The sequence below is a fragment of the Abramis brama genome (assembly GCF_963993115.1).
Source record: "Abramis brama genome assembly, chromosome: 11".
Lineage (NCBI taxonomy): Eukaryota > Metazoa > Chordata > Actinopteri > Cypriniformes > Leuciscidae > Abramis > Abramis brama.
The window spans coordinates 24,706,470-24,727,936 of NC_139973.1; the positions used below are offsets into that span (position 1 = coordinate 24,706,470).

Consider the following 21,467-nt stretch of genomic DNA (forward strand, 5'->3'; position numbering starts at 1 on the left):
TCACCCAGCTATGAGTTTTGCAAGGCTGCAATGAATTTGTGCCTGTACCGGTCCATATTCTACCAGCTCTCCATCCACAGTAATGATCCCTTTGGGTGAGTATGGTTCAAGCCGCAGAGCCTTCACTTTAACATAAACCACATGAGGGCAGTTTATACTTAGGTGGCCTCCTTTTTCCATAGCTAGGAATAGGCGCAGGAGAGATCTTCACATAGATCAGGTGGATTATGCCATCATTGAGTCTGGATGCAGGTGCAGCAAACATGTCTTCTGCAAGATGGGACTGGTACATGGCCACAACTAGTACAAAATCCTCCCCTTGAACCACTGTCCAGTGGCCTGGTACTGGCTGGTTGAGGGGGGTAAGTAGGGAGTCTGTAGGGCCAAATACAGAAAAAGGGGATGGATTGGTTTTCTTTGACCTGGAAGCATTGTTGGAGTTGCTGGAATTTTGGAGAGTGTGACCAAGTGAGTCATTTGAAGAACAGCAGGTATCAGAGTTAGACTGGGGCAAGGTGTGGCTAAATGATACAATTGACTCTGCAGGACTGGATTGAAACATGGAGTTCTCTATGGGTAAGTAAGCTAGTTTTCCCCTATACCCTTAGTGAAGCCAGACGAACCAGGGTTCCCACCGTAAAACGGGCAGCTCCCACGTGGCGATACTTCTCACTTTCAATGTCTACATCAGCCACAAAGCCCCAGGCCAGAGACAGGAAGGAGAACATACGTTGACTGGAGGCCATGCATACAGATGTGAGGTCCAGTCGTGACACCAGGCCTTTACATAACATGAAGCCACAACTGACCAACAGCTCTTCACTGGACACAGCTTGTAACCTGAAAAACAGCCACAAGCTACATCAGTCAAGGCACACCATAACCCTTTAAACCAGTCACCACAAAATCTTCTCTTGACTCCCTCCATGACACCTGTAGGACCACTAACGATCTGTCTGTCTGTTTATCCCACTGATATGTGCTAAATTTGTTGAAACTTCAGTTTAAGGTGCTGGATGTTACAAATTTCAGCTCACTTGCAACCCAGCCAAACAACACAGGAACAATTCATATGAAGTCAGATGCAGTGTATGATTTTTATGGTTCTTTAACTATTGTTGCTTGTCAGATTGTTTAATAGGATTTCAGTGACATCTTTGGTAAAAGCCATGACTATTCTAAATCCAAAATTTATCAGAAAGGCAATTAATCAGCAATCAGAAAAAAAGTCACATTATCCAAGTCTCACCAGTCCGTGATCATTTAGACTTCCCTATGTCAAGAGAACTTTCCCCCCAAAATTGATCTCAGACAGCAAAACAGTGGCCAAAATTTTACACTATGAACCCGACTAGTAACTGAAAGGTTTGAGGCCAAATTGCAGGATTTCTTTATGCTGACGTCACAATGGACCACTTAAATTATTAAACCAAAATGCAGATTCACATGTTGTTGTTTTTTTTTTACATGTACAAGTTAATGATTCCGATTTTTTTTAATAATTCATAATTATTTTTAATTCATTAATTATCTTTAAAATGACTATTTAAATTATGATTGAATTAAAGAGAAAATGTGTGTAATAGTCTCACAACCTTGCAATTTAGCTCAGGGCTAAATTATGTTGATGATGTTTGGAATTTTTTTTTTTATATATATATATTTTCTTTGTTCTGCAAAGATTTGCTTAGTGCCGCTCTGTGGGAAATAGGAGGGACAGAACATGGAGAGCAGATTGTTGTGTCTTTGGAGGATTTTGGGTTTGCTTAGTGGAGTAATGACTTAAACAATGACTCACTGACATTGATCCAAGAGGCCTGCAAGCAAGAAATTTGGATAAAGAAATTTCCCAGATTGGTCTGGAAGGTCTCTGCTGCCCTATAGCTAATAACTCCACATAAGCAATATATGAGCTGTGGAAATTCATACCCAGAATAGTGGTGTGCAGAGGCTGCCAGAGCATTTCCAGAGCCCCCCGGAAGCACTCCCAGAGGGGTCTGAATAGCTTCTTCCCAATCCTCACGCTCCATCAGCCCATTCACCACCTGAGAAAACATTGGGTGCGTGTCAGTGGCAAAGCAGCCAGGAGTTCACTAGACAATCCCATGGACTCCAGGTTATTAAAGGAATACTATGCAAATAACACTTGAAAAAGGCTAAATGTCAACAATAAAAGAAGGTCAAACTATTTAAAATGTTTGGCAGCAGCAATTTACACTAAGTGTAAAAAAAAGGTAGATGCTATTTACAGTAAGTGTAAATAGTGGATGGTGCAACTCAGTATAAACAGACAATGGCAAAATATTTTGAGACAATTTTAATTTTTAACTCAATTGATTAAGGAATGTGTCTAAAAAGATGCATACCCTTTTTAAAAGCTATTTTAGGCATCTAGACAAACTATGGATGAAAATATAATAGAGATCAGCTATAGTATGTAGGAAGAGCTGTGCAGGTAAACCTTCCCCTCAAGAGGAGCGTTAGTGACCAACACTAGAGGCTGTGATCTTTAGTCTCATTGTTAGGGCGCCCACCTCCTGTCCCGGTTGATTATTTTTCGAATCCCATTTGGAGTTGTGCGAATAGGACCAGTTACACAAACACCAGTCTCAAAATGTAGAGAGGTGACTGTTTAAATGACTGCCAATTACCTTTCTCCCTAAATTAAGTCACAATGCTTGGTTACAAGATTACTTTGTATAAAAATCTGCATTTGTGATACATGGCTCTGAGTTTGCTTAGAAAAAGGATTGTATCAGTGTGAGCAGGACCACCTGTGACTCATCTTTAGGAGAAGGTTCAGCAGTGCCTAACTCTAACTCCACTTGAAAACATAGACCTGCATTCTGCAACAAATACTTTTTAGATTTTATAGACTATTTTAAGTCATGAAGTGAATTGGATACATTAAAATATTGTGTATGGTTTTGGCAGGGAATAGGCTATGTAATACAGATTTTCGGTTTCTGAGATTTTTGGTTTCCATGGGTGGAGCATACATACTTTGATGTTGGTATTACATGTGATGTATACTTTTTATACAAGATTATGACAGTTATTACAAGGTTATGACATTTTGTTTTTATTTATGGAGAAATATATGCACCTTGGACCAGCCAAGACCAAACTTTAGCTTTAGCTAGCAGTCTCTGAATGTATAAAAACATATGACACATTTTTTTGACTAAACTAATGACATTCCTAGTCGTACAATTTAAAGAGGGGGAAAAATGGCAGAATCTTACTATATATAAAAATAATTTTACAAAAAATTTTTTTTTTACATACAGTGGCCCCAAAAAGTATTTACACACCTTTTTATTTGCACATAAATGTATTTGCATTAAAATATCATTCAAAAGTCTGGAATAGCTGTGATAATAATAATAAATGTTTTATGAGCACCAAATCGGCATATTAGAATGATTTCTGAAGGATCATTTGACAAATAGTGAACATGCTAAAAACATTATAAACTGTTACAAAAAGATCAATTTGTAGCTTATGCATAAGTTTGCTGAAACTACCTTTATGAAACAATCCATTAAATGTCTTGAGATATAAGGAGAGTGAACTAAAACAGTGGTAATAGAAACGTTGTAATGGTCATGAATTTGTACCCGTTGAGGTGTGTTACCTTTCCTGTAGCTCAAACAGTAGAGCATTGGTGCTTGCAATGCCAAGGTCATGGGTTAAATTCCCAGGGAAAGCAAGAACTGATAAGAATGTAAAAATGTGTACCTTGAAATGCAATGTAAGTTGCTTTGGATAAAAGCGTCTGCCAAATGAATTAATGAGGTGTTGATGTTGTGAGCCTGGTTTCTCCAAAGTTTTTTTTTTCTCCATTCTGTCGAGTTTTGGTTCCTTGCCACTGTTGCCTTGGCTTTTGGCTTGCTTAGTTAGGGATGTGGTACCTGCCATGCAGTATACCTTATTTTAAGTCTGACTACGCCACCCCCTGATGATGGGCAGGAGGAACCCCAACTCTTCACGTGAATGTAGTGTGGCTAATAATACGTTTATCCCCGCAAAGGGACAGTCAACAAGAGGCAGAAATGTAAATGTATTTCAAAATTTATTACATTAGTACAAAAAGATGTAGAAAAGTTATTTAAAACGAATCTTAAAAAATACTGTGATAAATGACTGGTGGATTTTCCTCAATCTAGGAAGGTCGGATCAGCCAATGCAAAACCCCTGCTCAGGAGGCCCCTGGAGAGACAGAAACAGGAGACAGCAACCCAACACCAGTCGAAGCATGCAACACAACAAGCACTACACACTTAAGATCTTTATATACCACTACAAAATATCACACCGTGTTGTAGTTATAAGTACACACCTGTAACCGCACTGGGTTGTACATTAATATTACTATTAGCTCAAATGATCTATAGGGAATTTTAATAATTAATCATGAATATGATTAATATTTTGCATTTTACAGTTGCGTTAATTTATTCGAAGTTGAAAATAGATCGATTTGTATATATGAATAATCAATCACAACGAATTATAATTCATCATTCATATATCAAAAATCCTATTTCAGATCGATTATGAGATAACCCTTAATGGAAAATTAATTTAATTATCGAACAGTTGTCTGTCCCGCAAACGACCATAAGATTAACTTACCAACCCTCTCAATAAAGTTATCACTTCTTATAATTTCAGAAAGGAATAGCTTCTGGCCATGAAACCATTCTTTTTGTCCTTATAAAATTTAGGTTACTAAACCATAATCAAATTGTAAAGCCTGTAGCTAGATCAAACATTTCAGGGACTAGTAATGTGAGAATTATAGACAGGATCAATCAAGTATATATGGAATTTAATAATTGGACTAATACATCGAACTAAGGAATATATCAAACTACACAATACACACGGATTATATGTCTATGTACATACAATACAGTTAAACAATACAAGATAACGAATAACAGTGAGAGAGAGAGAGGATGAAAGGGAGAAAGTGAAACTAAAGTTCAGGATGAGAGAGATCACCGAGATGATCTCAGCATGGCAAAATCACAGGCAATGTAACCTTTTGAGAGACAGCAAGGAATCAAATCACATTAAAAGTTCAATAAACTTATCTTGCAAAATGGTTCTCTTTGTTGCTGAAGAACGCCGAGTTCGTGCGTGTGTCCTAAGAGCAGCGTGCGTGTGTTTCTTTAAGAAAGCAGGGCTTGCTTCGGTGCGCGCGTGCTGTGTCTTCCATGCGAGCGCGAGCGCGGGAGGTTCAAAGAGTCTCTTTCTTTGAGGTGAAGTTGCCGGGAATGATTCAGGCTAAGTTCATTCAGCTCGTGAATGAACAGAGGCGAATAGGAAAACGAAACTAGACTATAGAAAAACATAAAAAGAAATAAAAGAGAAGAAAAGAGAAGCAGGCCGAAGCCGGTCCGGACTTGGGTTTCCAAAGTTTTGAGGAGGGAGAAGAGAGCGAGAAATGAAGGTTTGGACTTTTTATCAGTGTCCCGTGTACGCCTCCATTGCGTGGAGGACGAATCAGCTCAGAGCATTTTAAAAAGGGAGAAGTTCCGCTGTCCAGTGGACGACGCCCACTGGAATGAGTCATGAGGAGATTTAACTTGAGAAGATTTGCTCAAGAAATATGAAATGTATAAAACAATGCACATTACTGCATTCTGCTATCGGAATTCCACTCCGTTAGCTGGAGAGGATTACAGAGATATCAGAAATAGAATATAGAAGTTGTAGTAATGCAAAGATACATTATTATGCATTAGTATAGGCATTTGCAGTTCGATTAATGTTACAATAGGATATATATACATGCTTTCCTATGGTTTATAAACATAGTACATCGAAAAGTGACGTTATGGGTAAAAGTCCCTTGTGTGGTGGGTTTCTGCATGTGTTTGTGTGCGTGTTTGTGTGTGTGTTAATGTGTGTTTTGGAATGTGTGTGCGTTGGAATGTTGCGCCCCCGTTATCAATGAGATCGGGTTACAGGATGCGATTCTACTGGGAGAACATTCTTCAGAGAAAAATACAGAGCCAACACTCGAAGATCATAACTATACGATCAAAACAACATTAATCACACATACATACAGGAAGTTCAGATACCAGTCTGAGTTACATACATTAAAAGGATATTAAGTTAAACACAACGGATGTTTGTGTGTATATGTATGTATGTGTGTGTATCTGTGAGGTCGGCATCTGTTGCATCTCGTGGTGCATACCACGTGAGGGGTTGGGGGCTATTTGAGAATGTGTTACTCGGCAAAAACAAAGGTAGTTCTGTGGGCAGACTAACTTGACAGCCTGAGGCGTCATATAATTTTGCTGAGAGAAGCAAGATAGTCCTAGTTGTCCCAAAACAACTGAATGGGGTAAGTCTTGCAATTTTCCTTCAGTACACAAAGAACAAACGTTAGACACAGTAAGGGAATTGTGGTCGCAGCACGTGATAGTATGAGAAACAAACAGGGGCCTGTTCGTTGATTTCATTAGGTCGGGTAAAACATTAACCAGGGCCTGCTTGTAGAGACTTGTGTCAGAAAGCTAGTCAATTAGGGCTTTCTGAATATGAACGTGTAGTGTTCATATTTAGTCAGCATGAGAAGAACAATCATGATTCGCTACTTCAGAACATCTGACCGGACAGACGGTCAGTGTCGTTACACACCAATACAGTGTCTCTCCCAGTGTGGTCCCCTGAAGAGAAGGGGCAAAGCATCAGTGTGGATCCGGCCTTTTACAAGGATAACCTACGCAGAAGACATAGTTAGAGAGGAGAATCACCAGCATAAATGGCAACACTTAGTCAAAATAAGAAATACTATAAATGTAGCACATGAGTGGCAAAATTATGGATAACCAAACAAAACAAAAAAATCAAACAACAGGAAGCAATAAAGAAATGCCTATTAATTACAGGAAAACAGTGGCTGGCCTGGTCCCTTTTCAAAAGAAACCAAGCATGTTAGTTAACAACCTCATTAAACAGCATAACAGTCAACTAAAACATAACTAGAAAATATAGGCCTACTTTTCAGTATGCTCAACTGTCCCACAGCGCATTAACACATGCAGAGAAAAGGTGAACGTTCCGTTGCTACAGACAGAGAAAGTCGTTAAAACATGTTTCAATGCAGGTATAAAACATTCAATGGAAAATGTACATATTGAGGCATTTACCAGTGCAGCTCAGCAGCTCGAGTCACACTGGGGTGATCGCATAAATGTTAAAACTCCATTCAGCAGCCTGTGTCCTCCGTGAAGAGTAGACACGCGCCTCTAGAATTACCCTAATCAAATGAAATAAGTATTAAAATTTACTGGCAGTGATTAAACATGCTCTGCAATGAACAATTTTACCTGCATGAAAAAGGGGGCCCAACTCACACAACAGTGTCTAGCATCAACACGAAAAGAGTCTGCCTTGCAGCCAGCAAACATTTATCACTTCCTGATTAGTCATGTGACCTTACAACAGATCACATGATTGATTGAGTGAATGTGATGCAGCTGTGTTGTATGCCTGCCTGAGTAGATCCCCACACTCACTCCTCCCAAAAGGTATCGTCGCCCCCGACGATCAAACATCAACCCCAAGGGATGCAGCAGCCCCTACCATCCCCACATTGGCACTGGATACTGCAGACCTTGGCAAATTGTGAGGATTCTGGTGTTTCCCAGCTGTTGCCCGTCTGGTGCGTCTAAGACCTGGCGACCTGCCTTGAAGTTGGGAGTTCCCCACCTCATCATCATGGCCCTCGTCACAACCCTCATCCTCTCCTACCGGTGTTTCTGACGCTTAGTTGGGAGCCGTTGGTGGCAGATCTGTAGTGACAACAGCGGTTGGAATAGGTCTTACTTCTATCCAGGTAAGGACATCCTCATCACTGCAAGTCAAGTTACTTTCTGGGCAAGTAGATTTTGTGCAGGGCTGAGGGACCTTTGCTACGGATGGTATAGTCTCTAGTTGTGATGCTTTAATCTCTGTTCTGTGGACTCGCCGGACATTACCAGTTCCATCAACCAATGTTACCGTATAGGGCCCACCAGGGTCGGTCGGTGCCCTGACAACTTTGTACAATACTGGTGACCAGACATCCTGGATCTTGCGGCGACCTTGGCAACAATGATCTTTTAAATAGACCAGTTGACCCTCTGTGAAACCCGTATCACACACCTGTTGGTTATGGCTTCGTTGCCGGTAATCTGCTGCCTCCTCCATGTTCTTGCGGGCCAGTTCACGAGTTACCTGAAGTCGTTCCTGATGCTGTAAGACCCATTCATCCCAAGAGCTTGTTTCCTCTGTGTCAGTAGCCCCCAAGAGGAAATCCACGGGGAGTTGAGGTGTCACGCCAAACATCAATGAGTAAGGGGAATGACCAGTGGAGCGGTGGGTAGAGGTGTTGTATGCCCACACCAACTGGGAGATGTACTTTGGCCACGCCCTTTTCTTTTCTATAGTGAGTGATCGGAGGAGGTCATGAAGGGTCCTGTTAAATCTTTCGCATTGACCATTCCCTTGGGGATGGTATGCTGTTGTTCTAGACTTTTCAATCCCATATAGCTGACACAACTGTGCGATGAGTGCACTCTCAAAGTTTCTCCCTTGATCGGAATGTATCCGTTTAGGCACTCCGAAGCGATAAAACCAACAGTCAACTAAGACCTTCGCCACTGTACTGGCACTTTGATCTTTGGTTGGACATCCTTGGTGAGTTTGGCCCGCTGCTCCTTGCTGGGAGACCTTCCTTGTCTCCAAAGAGACAGAAAGTCTTTCAAAACAGGGTCCGCCCCCTGCAACGTTGCCAGATCAGTATTGGATCGACTTTGATGAGACATGGCTTCCTCAATTCTGTCGGGAATGGGCGGCTGGTAAGATTCTACTCTCAGCTGGTCAGTCTCCAGAACTGTGGTCTCTGCTTGAGTGCTGTATTGACGAGAGAGAGAGAGTCAGCATTAGCATTATTTTTACCTGGTCGGTAATGCACGGTGAAGTCGAAAGCTGCCAACTGAGCAACCCATCTTTATTCAGTAGCCCCCAGCTTCAGGGTCTGAAAATGACTCAAAGGGTTATTGTCAGTATAAACCGCACATTTGCTGCCAAGTAAATACTCTCTGAGCTTTTCCGAGACTGCCCATTTTAATGCTAAGAACTCCAGCTTCATGGAGCTGTAATTTTCCATGTTACGCTCTGAACCACGCAATGAGCGACTAGCATATGACACTGGTCTCAATTTTCCATCCTTCTCCTGGGACAGGACTGCACCTAGTCCTTGGTGACTAGCATCTATCTCCAAGACAAAAGGCTTGGTGAAATCGGCGAATGCTAAAATGGGAGCACTTGTAAACATCCTCTTCAACTCAGTAAAACTTCTCTCACATCTTTCAGTCCACATACTGGGTAGAACTGCAGCTGGCCTGGTCCTACTCATCTTTGCGGCTTTAATCACGTCCGCCACTAATTGGTGAAGTGGAGCTGCTAACTGGGCAAACCCCTTGACGAAGCGACGATAATAGCTGCAAAATCCAAGAAATGATCGAACTTCAGTCACATCACAGGGCCTCCTCCAGTTACTCACAGCAGATATCTTTTCTGGATCAGTGGCCACACCTTCTTTGGACACACGATGTCCCAAGTACTGCACCTCCCTCCTGAAAAAGTGGCACTTACTCAGCTTTGCCTTAAGCCCTTTCTGTTGGAGTCGACTAAGGACCATCTCCAGTCTCTGCAAGTGCTGGACCACAGAAGAAGCAAAAATGATGACATCATCCAGATATAAAAGAACTGAGTGAAAGCTCTGGTCACCAAATATTCGCTCCATGAGCCTCTGAAAAGTTCCGGGAGCATTACATAGTCCAAATGGCATCCTTTCAAATTCAAAAAGGCCAAAGGGGGTACAGAATGCAGTTTTTGGCTTATCGCTCTCAGCAACAGCAACTTGATTATAGCCACTAGCCAAGTCCAGAGTTGAGAACCACTGGGCACCTGACAAGGCGACCAAAGACTCTTCAATGCGAGGTAATGGGTAGGCATCCTTTCTTGTTTTGGCGTTAAGTTGGCGGTAATCAACACACATCCGTAGCTCTCCAGTTTTCTTTTGCACCAGGACAATGGGTGATGCGTAAGGGCTGCTACTCTCCCTAATCACTTTGCTATCCATAAGCTGTTTAATATGGTCTTTCACAGCCTGCCACTGTGTAGGGGGTATTCGCCTATATCTTTGTCTGACTGGTGCATCATCTAAAAGAGGTATCTCATGTACAATTTCATCAGTACAACCCAGATCTCCATCATATCTAGCAAAGACATCACTATACTTCTCTAACAGCTGTTTTGCTTGACTCTCCTCTTCAGGTGAAAGCTCTGACCAGTGTAAAGCTGCAAGGGCTTCTGAGATGGAGGCAGGTGGCTCACCAGCAGTATGTATATTAACTAGGGCAACCTCTCCATTCTCCCCTTCAAACCTCAGCTGCTCTGCCTGAATGTCAACTACTGAGTGTAACATCCCCAACACCTGCTTTGAGTGGACTGTAGCACCAGTGGCTCCTACATTAACTACCGGAACATATGTCACACCATTAGTAACACTGAGTAATGACGAGGACAACAACAAACCTGGGGCAAGATCTGAGCCTCCAGGTTCCAACAACATTGTGGCAGGTGTCGTATGTGGGACTTTTGGGCAGATGACCTTAATAAACTTAAGTGACCCAGCTGGTATAAACTCCCCACCCTTTTCTAAAACCCGCACCCGACCCTCATGAGTTAAATGGCACACATCTTGGCGACGACAGTAGCGGAGAGCAGACTCCCAACAGGCCTCTGCCTGAACAGCACATAGAGAAGCAAATAAATCTTCACCCTGTTGTGCAAATAACTCCCCATAACACTGAGCAATGACATTCATTCCCAACAGCCCAGGAATGGAATGTTGTAATGTGCGAGGGGCATCTTTCACCACCAAAACCCGTCAGGGTTCTACCCAGTACCTGGATATCCAACTCTAAATATCCAACATAGGGGATGTCTAAGCCATTTGCAGCTTTTAAAGCCAACCACCCACATGACTTGAGCTTAGGTGCACCCCAATGTTGAAAGACTTCCTTAAAAAGAGACTCTGTTATTGTCGTCACCATAGAACCAGTGTCCAATAAACACTTTACTTTAACACCCCCCATCTTTACCTCCACTACAGGGCATTTACCTACAAGTGAGACTGACTCATTTGAAGGGGGCAAGACCTGATTAGAAAGACTAGGATTGTTCGTCACAGTGCTAGGATCAATATGATGCATACCTGACTGTCCTGTAACTGCAGGGTTTTCCTCAGGCTGGACATTAGGTAGACTGGCTGTTTCTCGGTCTTGGCCCCTGTCGACACTGACGGAGGACGTGCCCAGGCTTACGACACCGGAGACAGATGGGTTGACCTTCTGGGGTAAACTGGTAATTGGGGTTATGGGGATGAGCAGTTGACTGGCTTAACACAGATTCAATCTTGGACAGACAGGATTTTATTAATCTGTAACTGCTGTTGGTTAAGTTGTTCCTGCAAAACAGAAACTTCCGACCCTTTTCCCACCCCAACTGCATGACAAGCCCCTTCAACATTTATATCCACCCCACAGTGGTAAAGCCCGGCTCGATTTTGTCCGGAAGGACGCTCACCCTCCTCCATCCATCTAATTGCTTCATGCCGCAGTGCTATAAAATCAACTGCCGGATTTTGGCGCACAATGCTCTTTAGCTCTCTTCTTAGTGAAACATCACGTACATGCTCCATAAACTGATCTCTGACTAATATATCTGGGTCTGTCAACCTATTAGGGTAAGCACGCTTGATTTCTTCAGATAAAGCCCACAGAGAGTGTGAAAATTCTTTTAGAGACTCCCCATCTTTTTGTTTTCTGTCAAAGAATTGTCTTTGCAGGCTGACAAAGGAGGAGGAGGAACCATAAACCTCAGATTTTTAAAATTGTGTCCGGATTCTCCCGCTCAGCCAAAGGGCGGAATCTAATTTCAGCTTTTGCTTCTCCTTCCAAATGGTCATAAAGGAAGAGGGCCTTCTCTCTAGCGCTCATATTTCTATCCCTCACGCATGACTCAATTTTCTATCCAATCATAAATCAATATATCAGATTTTGATTTTGAGCCGGAGAAGTGGGGGCACTTCCTTTCTCTCTGAATATAAACAAAACGTTCAGATCTAGGTTGTGGACCAGGAAAATTTGGTGAGTACAAAACGCCACTGGGGGCTGTCCCACCAGCAGTAGTGCCATTACCAAAGGTACTTGCGCTGGCACCTCTTCCTCTCTGAAGTTGTTCATTAGCCACTCGACAATTAAATGTCACTATGTTTTAAACCTAAAAAAAGCATAAATAAACCATAAATATAGCCATAATAACTGCCTATACATTAGCGCTACAATAAATAAATAAACAAACTTTATTTAATGCATTCAAATTTATTTAAAGTATCATTAGTTTCCATTGAAACAAACAGGCATGGATTGTTGAATTAGTTCTCGAGGGACTATCCTAGTGGCTAGTTCATATGAGTTCCTAGAACTTAGAACTACCCCGTGTGAAAGCAGAAGTAACTGGGTGCAAAAGTGATGTTGAACCAACACAACTTGCAATTTTAATTCAATGCAATTCGTGTTAATGCATTAATAATTCAACTTAATATTAATATTCAATGAATATTAACATATTCATATTCAAGTATATTAATATTATTAAGTAGATGATTGGAAAACATTACTAATTTTGGAGACTAAAACCATAGTTTGTTAGACTGAAGGTTTCATAAGCTGCTGTTTCAAAGTTCAGTCTTTTTTTTTTTCTCTTTGTTTCTAAGTGATTCTTACATTTCTAAGTGACAGAAATATGAGGTGTTAAAGGGTTAGTTCACCCAAAAATGAAAATTCTGTCAGTAATTACTCACCCTCATGTTGTTCCAACCCCTTAAGACTTTCGTTCATCTTCAGAACACAAAATAAGATATTTTTGATGAAATCTGAGAGTTGGCTCACTCCTTTATAGGCTTCTATGTAATCGATATCTGCCATCCCAGAAAAGTTAGTAAAGACATCGTTAAAATAGTCCAAGTGACTACAGTGGCTCAACCTTAAGTTTATCAAGCGGCGAGAATACTATTTGTGCGCAAAAAAAACAAACAAAAATAACGACTTTATTCAACTATTCATTTTCTTCTGTGTGGGCCTCTGACATGAGTTCATGTAGTGTAACAGCACAGCCAATAGTGAGCCTACGTTCTGACTTACAACCCATGTCTTTACTAACTTTTCTGGGATGGCAGATATAGATTACATAGAAGCCTATGAAGGAGTGAGCCAGCTCTCAGATTTCATCAAATATATCTTAATTTGTGTTCCGAAGGTGAACGAAAGTCTTATGGGGTTGGAACAACATGAGGGTGAGTAATTACTGACAGAATTTTCATTCTTGGGTGAACTAACCCTTTAAAATGCTACAATGAAATCGGAATTGCAGTATTTGTCAAACTAACTGCAATATGATTTTTTTTTTACTAAATTGTACAACATACTAAATGCTACAGCATGTCTGCTAAATACCTCAAATAGTAGGCCATCACCAGACATGATGACCAGAGCATCCCACTGAAACAAGTCTGCCTCCCGCACTAGCTCACGTGCGTGGTTCTGGCGTTCTGGAAAGAAACAAACAAAAGAAACAAATGTATCATGTCATCCTTCTGTTTTCTGCAATCTTTGCATTGCTGAATTCCACCAGCAGGAGGCGATATTTACAGTTCCCTTTCAGTCGCTCACGTTCGACGTAACGTTTATAACGCCGCGCGGGTATAAATAGGAAGCGGGCGCACGCACACATTGTCTTTCACTTCGGAGCCGAGCTTTCGTTTGACTTCTGAACCTACAGACTGCTTACTGAGAACGAGAAGACTCTCATTCGTGTTGGTGTGACGGCGCGATCAGCGGTGGCCGCGAGCATTGCAGCTCTCAACTGCTGTTTTCACATTTGTTGTTTGTGTATTGTGTGTGCTGTTTGTGTATTGTGTGTGTGTGTCGGTATCGGTGGGCGTTTCCCCTGTGTGTTATTCACACCACGGCTACCCCTGGGTGCCTCAGCACTGAAAGAGAGTTTCTATTTTTTTGTTTTCACTAAAAGAGCAACACAAGCGTGACCCTGCGTCTTTTTCAAGATGTCATTCCGCTTGTGCGTTTCTGGATGCCGTCGTTCCCTGGCGCCAGCAGATGGCCACAGCAGTTGCCTCTCGTGTTTGGGCATTCAACACGCTGAGGCAGCTTTTGTGGATAGCTCATGTTCCCATTGCGGGAATATGACTATCGCAGCGCTTAGATCGAGACTTGCTTACCTCAAGGGAGGTGCAGTCCCCTCGCCTATGCCCCGATCTAGTGTCTATTCTGCCCCGCAGAATAGACCTACTTCAGTGCATGACCAGGGTGATCTGAGGATTACCGTGAGGGCTTCCCCGTCGAGTCATCCTCCGCGGGCCCCTCACGCCTCACAAGCGCTGTCGCCATTGGGGCTCCTTAGTGAACGTCTTGGTCCTTCTCCGGAATGGCCAACCGTTTCCTTTGGGGCTCCAGCTGACGATCAGATGTCGATCGCAGCATCGGAGGGGGAGCTGTCCTCTGGAAATGACGACTCTGCTGCGTTGCCCCCCTCGGGGCGTGTAGCGTTGTCCGAGCCAGATCCAGAATGGACTGCTATGCTTTCCCGGGCCGCCGAGAAGGTCGGGCTTGCGTGGAATCCTCCACCACGTCCCGAACCTTCTCGGTTGGACGATTGGTTTCTCGGGGCGGGCCGTGCTGGTTCTCAGTGCGCCGCCCCGGTACCTTTCTTTCCGGAAGTGCATGAGGAGCTTTCTAGGACGTGGAAGGCACCGTATAGTGCCCGAAGCCGTTCTAGTGGCTCCTCACCCCTCGCCACCCTCGACGGCGGGGCAGCTAAGGGGTATGTGGATATCCCCCCAGTGGAGCGGGCCGTCGCGATGCAGCTGTGTCCGGCATCCGCTTCCTCTTGGCGGGGTAATCCACGCCTCCCGTCCAAGGCCTGTAAGTTTTCGTCCGGTCTAACGGCGAAGGCTTACAAGGCCTGTGGACAGACTGCTTCCGCCCTCCATGCCATGGCGCTCTTGCAGGTCCACCAGGCCCAGGCGCTCATGGACATGAACGAGGGTGGTTCTGACCCAGAGCTCCTCCGGGAGCTCCGTGTGGCAACCGACCTCGCCCTCCGGGCGACGAAGGAAACCGCACGTTCAGTTGGTCAGGCGATGTCCACCTTGGTGGTCCAGGAGTGCCACCTTTGGCTCAACCTGGCGGATATGAGGGACACCGATAAATATCGGTTCCTGGATGCCCCTCTTTCCCAGGTTGGGTTGTTCGGCGACGCGGTCGAGAGCTTTGCCCAACAGTTCTCGGCCGCACAGAAGCAGACGGAGGCCATCCGGCACATCCTGCCCCGGCGGACCGCTGCTGCTCCCACCCGTCCGCCGGCCGCAGACCCTCCGTCTACTCGTCGCCGAGGTCGGCCTTCTGCGGCGTCCTCCGCTCCCGCTAAGCCCCAGCAGCAGCAGCAACCATCCAGGCCTCAGCGCGGAGCAAGCCGTAGGAAGCCGACCCCGCCCGTCCAGGCCGCTGCCAAACCAGGAGGCAAGCGACGGAGCAAACGACCCTGAGACGGGCGGCCCGGAGGTGGATCAAGTTGCTCTTCAGGAGATGGCGAAGGCGCCACTCCTTCCCCCGGTGGAGGGCCGGGCGGAGAATCTTTTGTTTCCTTTTCTTTTTGATCCGCCACTGACCCACGGGTCAGTGGTACCCACATTTTCAAAAAAAGAGCAATTTCTGAAACCTCTGGGCCCCAAGAGGGCGCGCTTGGCAGTCGACGACGCCGCCATGCCTTGTCACTCCCTAGCCCCTCTTTCATCGCCAGCAGGCAGCAGTGGCTGTGTCCTGGACGCACTGACGCCTCCGCACACCCGCTCTGCCCTTCGACGGAAGCAGGTATGTGTTGCACCACACACTCAGACCCCACTTCGGGCCGCTGTGCCGTCCGAGTCGGGTCCCTGCATTCCGCCGCGCTGCCCCACCCCGGGTACGTCTGTGGTGCCCTTGGTCCCGCTTGCTCGGTCTCTGGGAGCCTGGTTAACGCTTCCCAGCCCGTCTCGCTGGCTCATCCGTACCATCAGACTCGGCTATACGATTCAGTTCGCCCGGCGCCCCCCTGCTTTCAAGGGCATCCTGTTCACCCGTGTTCTGGCGGACAATGCCCCCGTGCTCAGGGCGGAGATCGCAGTCCTACTGGCGAAGGACGCGATCGAGCCGGTCCCTCCAGCCGATATGAAGACCGGCTTCTACAGCCCGTACTTCATTGTACCCAAGAAAGGTGGTGGGTTACGACCAATCTTGGACCTGCGCGTCCTGAACCGGTCCCTTCACAGATGCTTAAGCAGAAGCGCATTTTCAAATGCATCCGTCCCCAAGATTGGTTTGCAGCGATCGACCTGAAGGACGCGTACTTTCATGTCTCGATTCTCCCTCGACACAGACCGTTTCTCCGCTTTGCGTTCGAGGGACGGGCATATCAGTACAAGGTCTTACCCTTCGGGCTGGCCCTGTCGCCCCGCGTCTTCACGAAAGTCGCGGAGGCGGCCATTGCTCCCATGTGCGAGCGTGGTGTTCGCATCCTCAACTACCTCGACGACTGGCTTATTCTGGCCCAGTCGAGAGAGCAGTTGTGCGAACACAGGGACATGGTGCTCAGTCACCTCAGCCACCTAGGGCTTCGGGTCAACTGGGAAAAGAGCAAACTCACCCCCGGGCAGAGGATCTCTTTTCTCGGTATGGAGTTGGACTCGATCAGCATGACAGCGCGCCTCACCGAGGCCCGTGTCCAGTCAGTGTTGAACTGCGTGAGCACGCTCAGACGCAGAACAGCGGCACCACTGAAACTGTTTCAGAGGCTCCTGGGGCATATGGCATCTGCAGCCACGGTTACGCCGCTCGGATTGCTTCATATGAGGCCGCTCCAACACTGGCTCCACGATCGAGTCCCGAGATGGGCGTGGCAGAGCGGCTCGTGCCGGGTCCAAGTGACTCCGCACTGTCGCCAAACTCTCAGCTTGTGGTCGGACCCTTCGTTCCTGCGGGCAGGTGTTCCCCTGGAACAAGTGTCCAGGCACTCTGTGGTCTCCACGGATGCCTCTACCACCGGCTGGGGGGCCACGTACAACGGGCATGCAGCTTCAGGTCTGTGGACGGGGCCTCAACTGCATTGGCACATCAACTGCCTCGAGTTGTTAGCAGTACGTCTTGCACTGAGCCGTTTCAAAACGCTGCTTCTAGGCAAGCACGTACTGGTCCGTACGGACAGCACTGCGACCGTTGCGTACATCAACCGCCAAGGTGGTCTACGTTCCCGCCGCATGTCACAACTCGCCCGCCATCTCCTCCTCTGGAGTCAGAAGCGTCTGAGGTCGCTTCGTGCCGTTTACATTCCGGGCCTGCTCAACCGTGCAGCCGACGAGCTCTCACGGCAGCAGGTGCTACCGGGAGAGTGGCGACTCCATCCCCAGGTGGTCCAGCTGATTTTCAGGCGCTTCGGGACCGCACAGGTAGATCTGTTTGCCGCCCCGGACACGTCTCATTGCCAGTTGTTCTATTCTCTGACCGAGGGGACCCTCGGCACGGATGCTCTGGCACACAGCTGGCCCCGGGGCCTACGCAAGTATGCGTTTCCCCCAGTGAGCCTTCTTGCACAGACCTTGTGCAAAGTCAGGGAGGACGAGGAGCAGGTCTTGTTAGTTGCGCCGTATTGGCCCAACCGGACCTGGTTCCCGGAACTAGTGCTCCTCGCGACAGCCCCTCCCTGGCCCATTCCTCTGAGAGAAGACCTGCTCTCTCAGAGACGGGGCACCTTATGGCACCCGCGTCCAGACCTCTGGAAACTCCATGTCTGGTCCCTGGACGGGACGCGGAGGTTCTAGGTGACCTACCCCCTGCGGTAGTTGACACCATCACTTCCGCTAGAGCTCCCTCTACGAGGCACCTCTATGCATTGAAGTGGAACCTGTTCGTTGACTGGTGCTCCTCTCATGAGGAGAACCCCCGATCTTGCTCGATCAGAGCCGTGCTTTCCTTCCTGCAAGAAGGGCTGGAGCGAAGGCTGTCTCCCTCCACCCTTAAAGTGTATGTTGCCGCTATTGCTGCACATCACGATGCTGTTGATGGTAAGTCTTTGGGAAAGCATGACCTGATCGTCAGGTTCCTGAGGGGAGCAAGGAGACTGAATCCTCCTCGCCCACTCTCTATACCCACTTGGGATTTGTCTCTGGTCCTTTCGGCACTTCAGAGACCACCCTTTGAGCCTCTGCAATCAGCTGAGTTAAAAATTCTGTCCTGTAAGACAGTACTCCTGGTTGCATTGGCTTCTATCAAGAGTGTAGGGGACCTGCATGCATTTTCGGTCGACGAATTGTGCCTAGAATACGGATACGTGCCCAAGGTTCCTACCACTCCCTTCCGGGACCAGGTAGTGAACCTGCAAGCGCTGCCTTCGGAGGAGGCAGACCCAGCCCTGGCTTTTCTCTGTCCCGTTCGCGCTCTGCGTCTGTACGTGGACAGAACGCAAAGCCTCAGGACCTCAGATCAGCTCTTCGTCTGTTACGGAGGCCAGCAGAAAGGGAAGGCTGTCTCCAAGCAGAGGATGGCCCACTGGATAGTGGATGCCATCGCCTTGGCTTACGAAGCCCAAGGCGTGCCCTGCCCGCCTGGGTTGAAAGCCCACTCCACTAGGAGTGTCGCTTCTTCCTGGGCGCTGGCTCACGGCGCCTCGCTGACAGACATCTGTAGAGCTGCGGGCTGGGCGACACCTAACACGTTCGCTAGGTTTTATAGCTTACGTGTTGAGCCGGTTTCTTCCTGTGTGCTCGCTTCTACTAGCCGGTAACACCGAAGTTCCCGCTCTAGTGTCGGCTTGCTGCGCCACTCCCTTCCTAGGAACGGATATGTGCGCTTTTTACTCCAGTCGAGTTCCCCACTTGGCGAACCCTGTGAGTTCCTCCGCACCCCTTCGGCAGTCGGACGTTGCGGAGCGTCCGACGCCAGGCCTAGTGCTTGTATGCTTGTGTGACTTGTGCTAGGCTGGGTTCCATATGTCCGATCCCTGCAGCGATCCCATATGTGTATTCTTCCACGACCAGCTCCCTGCGGTGAGCCCGTGTCTTCCCTTGGCAGAGTCTGCTCTGTCGTCACTGTCCGGTGTGTCTCCCCCTTCGGTTGGAGCCACCCCAGTGACATTCCATATGTCGCACTGCCCCTTCGGCCAGTCCATATGTGTATTCTCCACATGTTACCTCCCTTCGGGCAGGATGTGGCTCCGCAGCGTTCTTTCCCCTGGAGAGGTACGCTTTCCCAGTGTTATCCAAGAGTTCCGCTGTGTGGGGTGTAATGGAACAGCAGTTGAACTCCCTCTACGCAGGTCTTCCGCCCCAACAGTTGGGGGTCTGAGAGTCTTGCGTAGGGCGCTGGATGTGGCAGCAACCGTGGCGTTTTCCATGGGATCCCAATTACGTCGTCACGTCGACGTTACGTCGAACGTGAGCGACTGAAAGGGAACGTCTCGGTTACTGATGTAACCCTCGTTCCCTGAAGGAGGGAACGGGAGACGTAACGTCCCGTCGCCACCGTTGCTGACCATCGCTGCATGGCCGTCACAAATCTCGGCTCCTCAGCGAAAAACAATGTGTGCGTGCGCCCGCTTCCTATTTATACCCGCGCGGCGGGGCGGGGGCGCGTGACGCGATTCACGCACGCCAACGTTCATTGGCTCGTTCTGTAGACACTCGAAGTTGATAGGGCTCCCTGAAGTGATCCCAATTACGTCGTCACGTCGACGTTACGTCTCCCGTTCCCTCCTTCAGGGAACGAGGGTTACATCAGTAACCGAGACGTTTTTGTTACTTAGGAATTCAGATCCAGTTTCACTTCCACACAAGCCCAATTCTTTAAACTAGCACACTCACTGTCCCAGCTGATATCTCGGTCACATAGCAGCCACATTTATGCTCATTTGTTTACATCCCAAAAGGTGTACTTAATCAATTCTACGCAGATTTCCTGTAACAATCACTAGTCTGTGGGAACATACGCCTTTATACTGTACTACCTATTGACACGTCTCTACTGTGCTGTTAACATTGTCCTGCTTATTTTTTTATTTTTTTTATTTTTATTATTTTTTGGAAGAAGAAAAATAAACGAGTTATTGTTTTCCAACAAGCTTTGAAACAACTAGAGTATGAGCAGCTCCATCTGGTTTTGGTCCCAGGAGGGCATCAGATTCTAAGTAAGACTAAGTAGCCAGGAAAGGAATCAATACCCCTTCATTAATTTAGTCACATCCAATTTGATAATGCAGGAGCTGTAAACTATAGACTACAATAAAGCGAAAAAAGAGAGCACGAGAAAGAGAAGCTGGAGAAAGACTAAAGAGAGAGATAAAGAAGAGGGTTAGTTGTCAGTAATGGAGGGGCTCAAGTAACCACCTGTACATAATTGGGGAAGGGAAAAAAAACTATATAAGATTATAAATATCCTTTTCATTCTCAAAGAGAAAAAAAATCTCAAAAGAGATCCATTTAAAGTCTCCTAAGCATTAGCTTTCCAGACTGTGCTAAAGGTTTTAAAAGCAGAATGACCTAATCTGCGCTTTACTAATGTAAATGCATTTGCTCCGTGCTGTCCAGTGTGTCAGGCAGCTTTGCCACACAGATTTTGAGAGTTGGCCAGCTAAACAAAACAGGTGGTGTGCCAAATAAGTAGACTAATGGGTAATGTGGGAGCAGATGCGAGGTACATTCATATTTCCGAAATAAACAGTTTAAAGTGTGTCCCATGTGTTTTATTTTGTGATATGTGGATATATTTTAGATATGTCTGTTAGTTGTGCGAAACTGAGGAACAACTAATGACGGCACGGTTTGATGTTTGGTTGCCCAATCAGTAGAAAGGGGCGTTTATTAATTCCCACCCACATGTAGAGATCGAATAATTAAGCTGTTTATTCATTTTGGTTTTATTGTGTTTCCATTTGGTGAATTAGAACAAAGTGTAATGAAAACGAAAATATAAAAAAACAAATGAGATCCGATTTTTATATTCATAAGTCGAATAAGTGATGAATGAACGTTTTCCCGTTTTGAAGACAAAAACGAGAAAACAAATTATCCGAAGGTACACGGACCGGAACTGTACATTATCTGTGTATCATTCGTCCATTAATTTTTGGATTTAATATTTAAAGTAAAAAAATTAGTTAACAGCGCCTTTTTCATTTTTCATAAAAAAAGCTTAAAATAAAATTTCAGCTTCTTTTCTCAAAGCTTTGATTTTTCAGCTTGACTAAAGGGTAACTAAACCCTAAAACAACTTTTTTTAGTTAAT

General features: G+C 46.0%; 1 pseudogene across 1 annotated transcript; it reads right to left on the reverse strand.

Moving 5' to 3' along the window:
• On the reverse strand, positions 1 to 14,324 carry LOC311091841 (sphingosine kinase 1-like; annotated as a pseudogene). Its single transcript has 4 exons — positions 14,273 to 14,324; positions 13,596 to 13,690; positions 1,930 to 2,045; positions 1 to 840 (listed from the first exon to the last, which is right to left on the reverse strand). The product of its transcript is annotated as a sphingosine kinase 1-like (transcript).
• Positions 14,325 to 21,467: the final 7,143 nt, after the last annotated feature.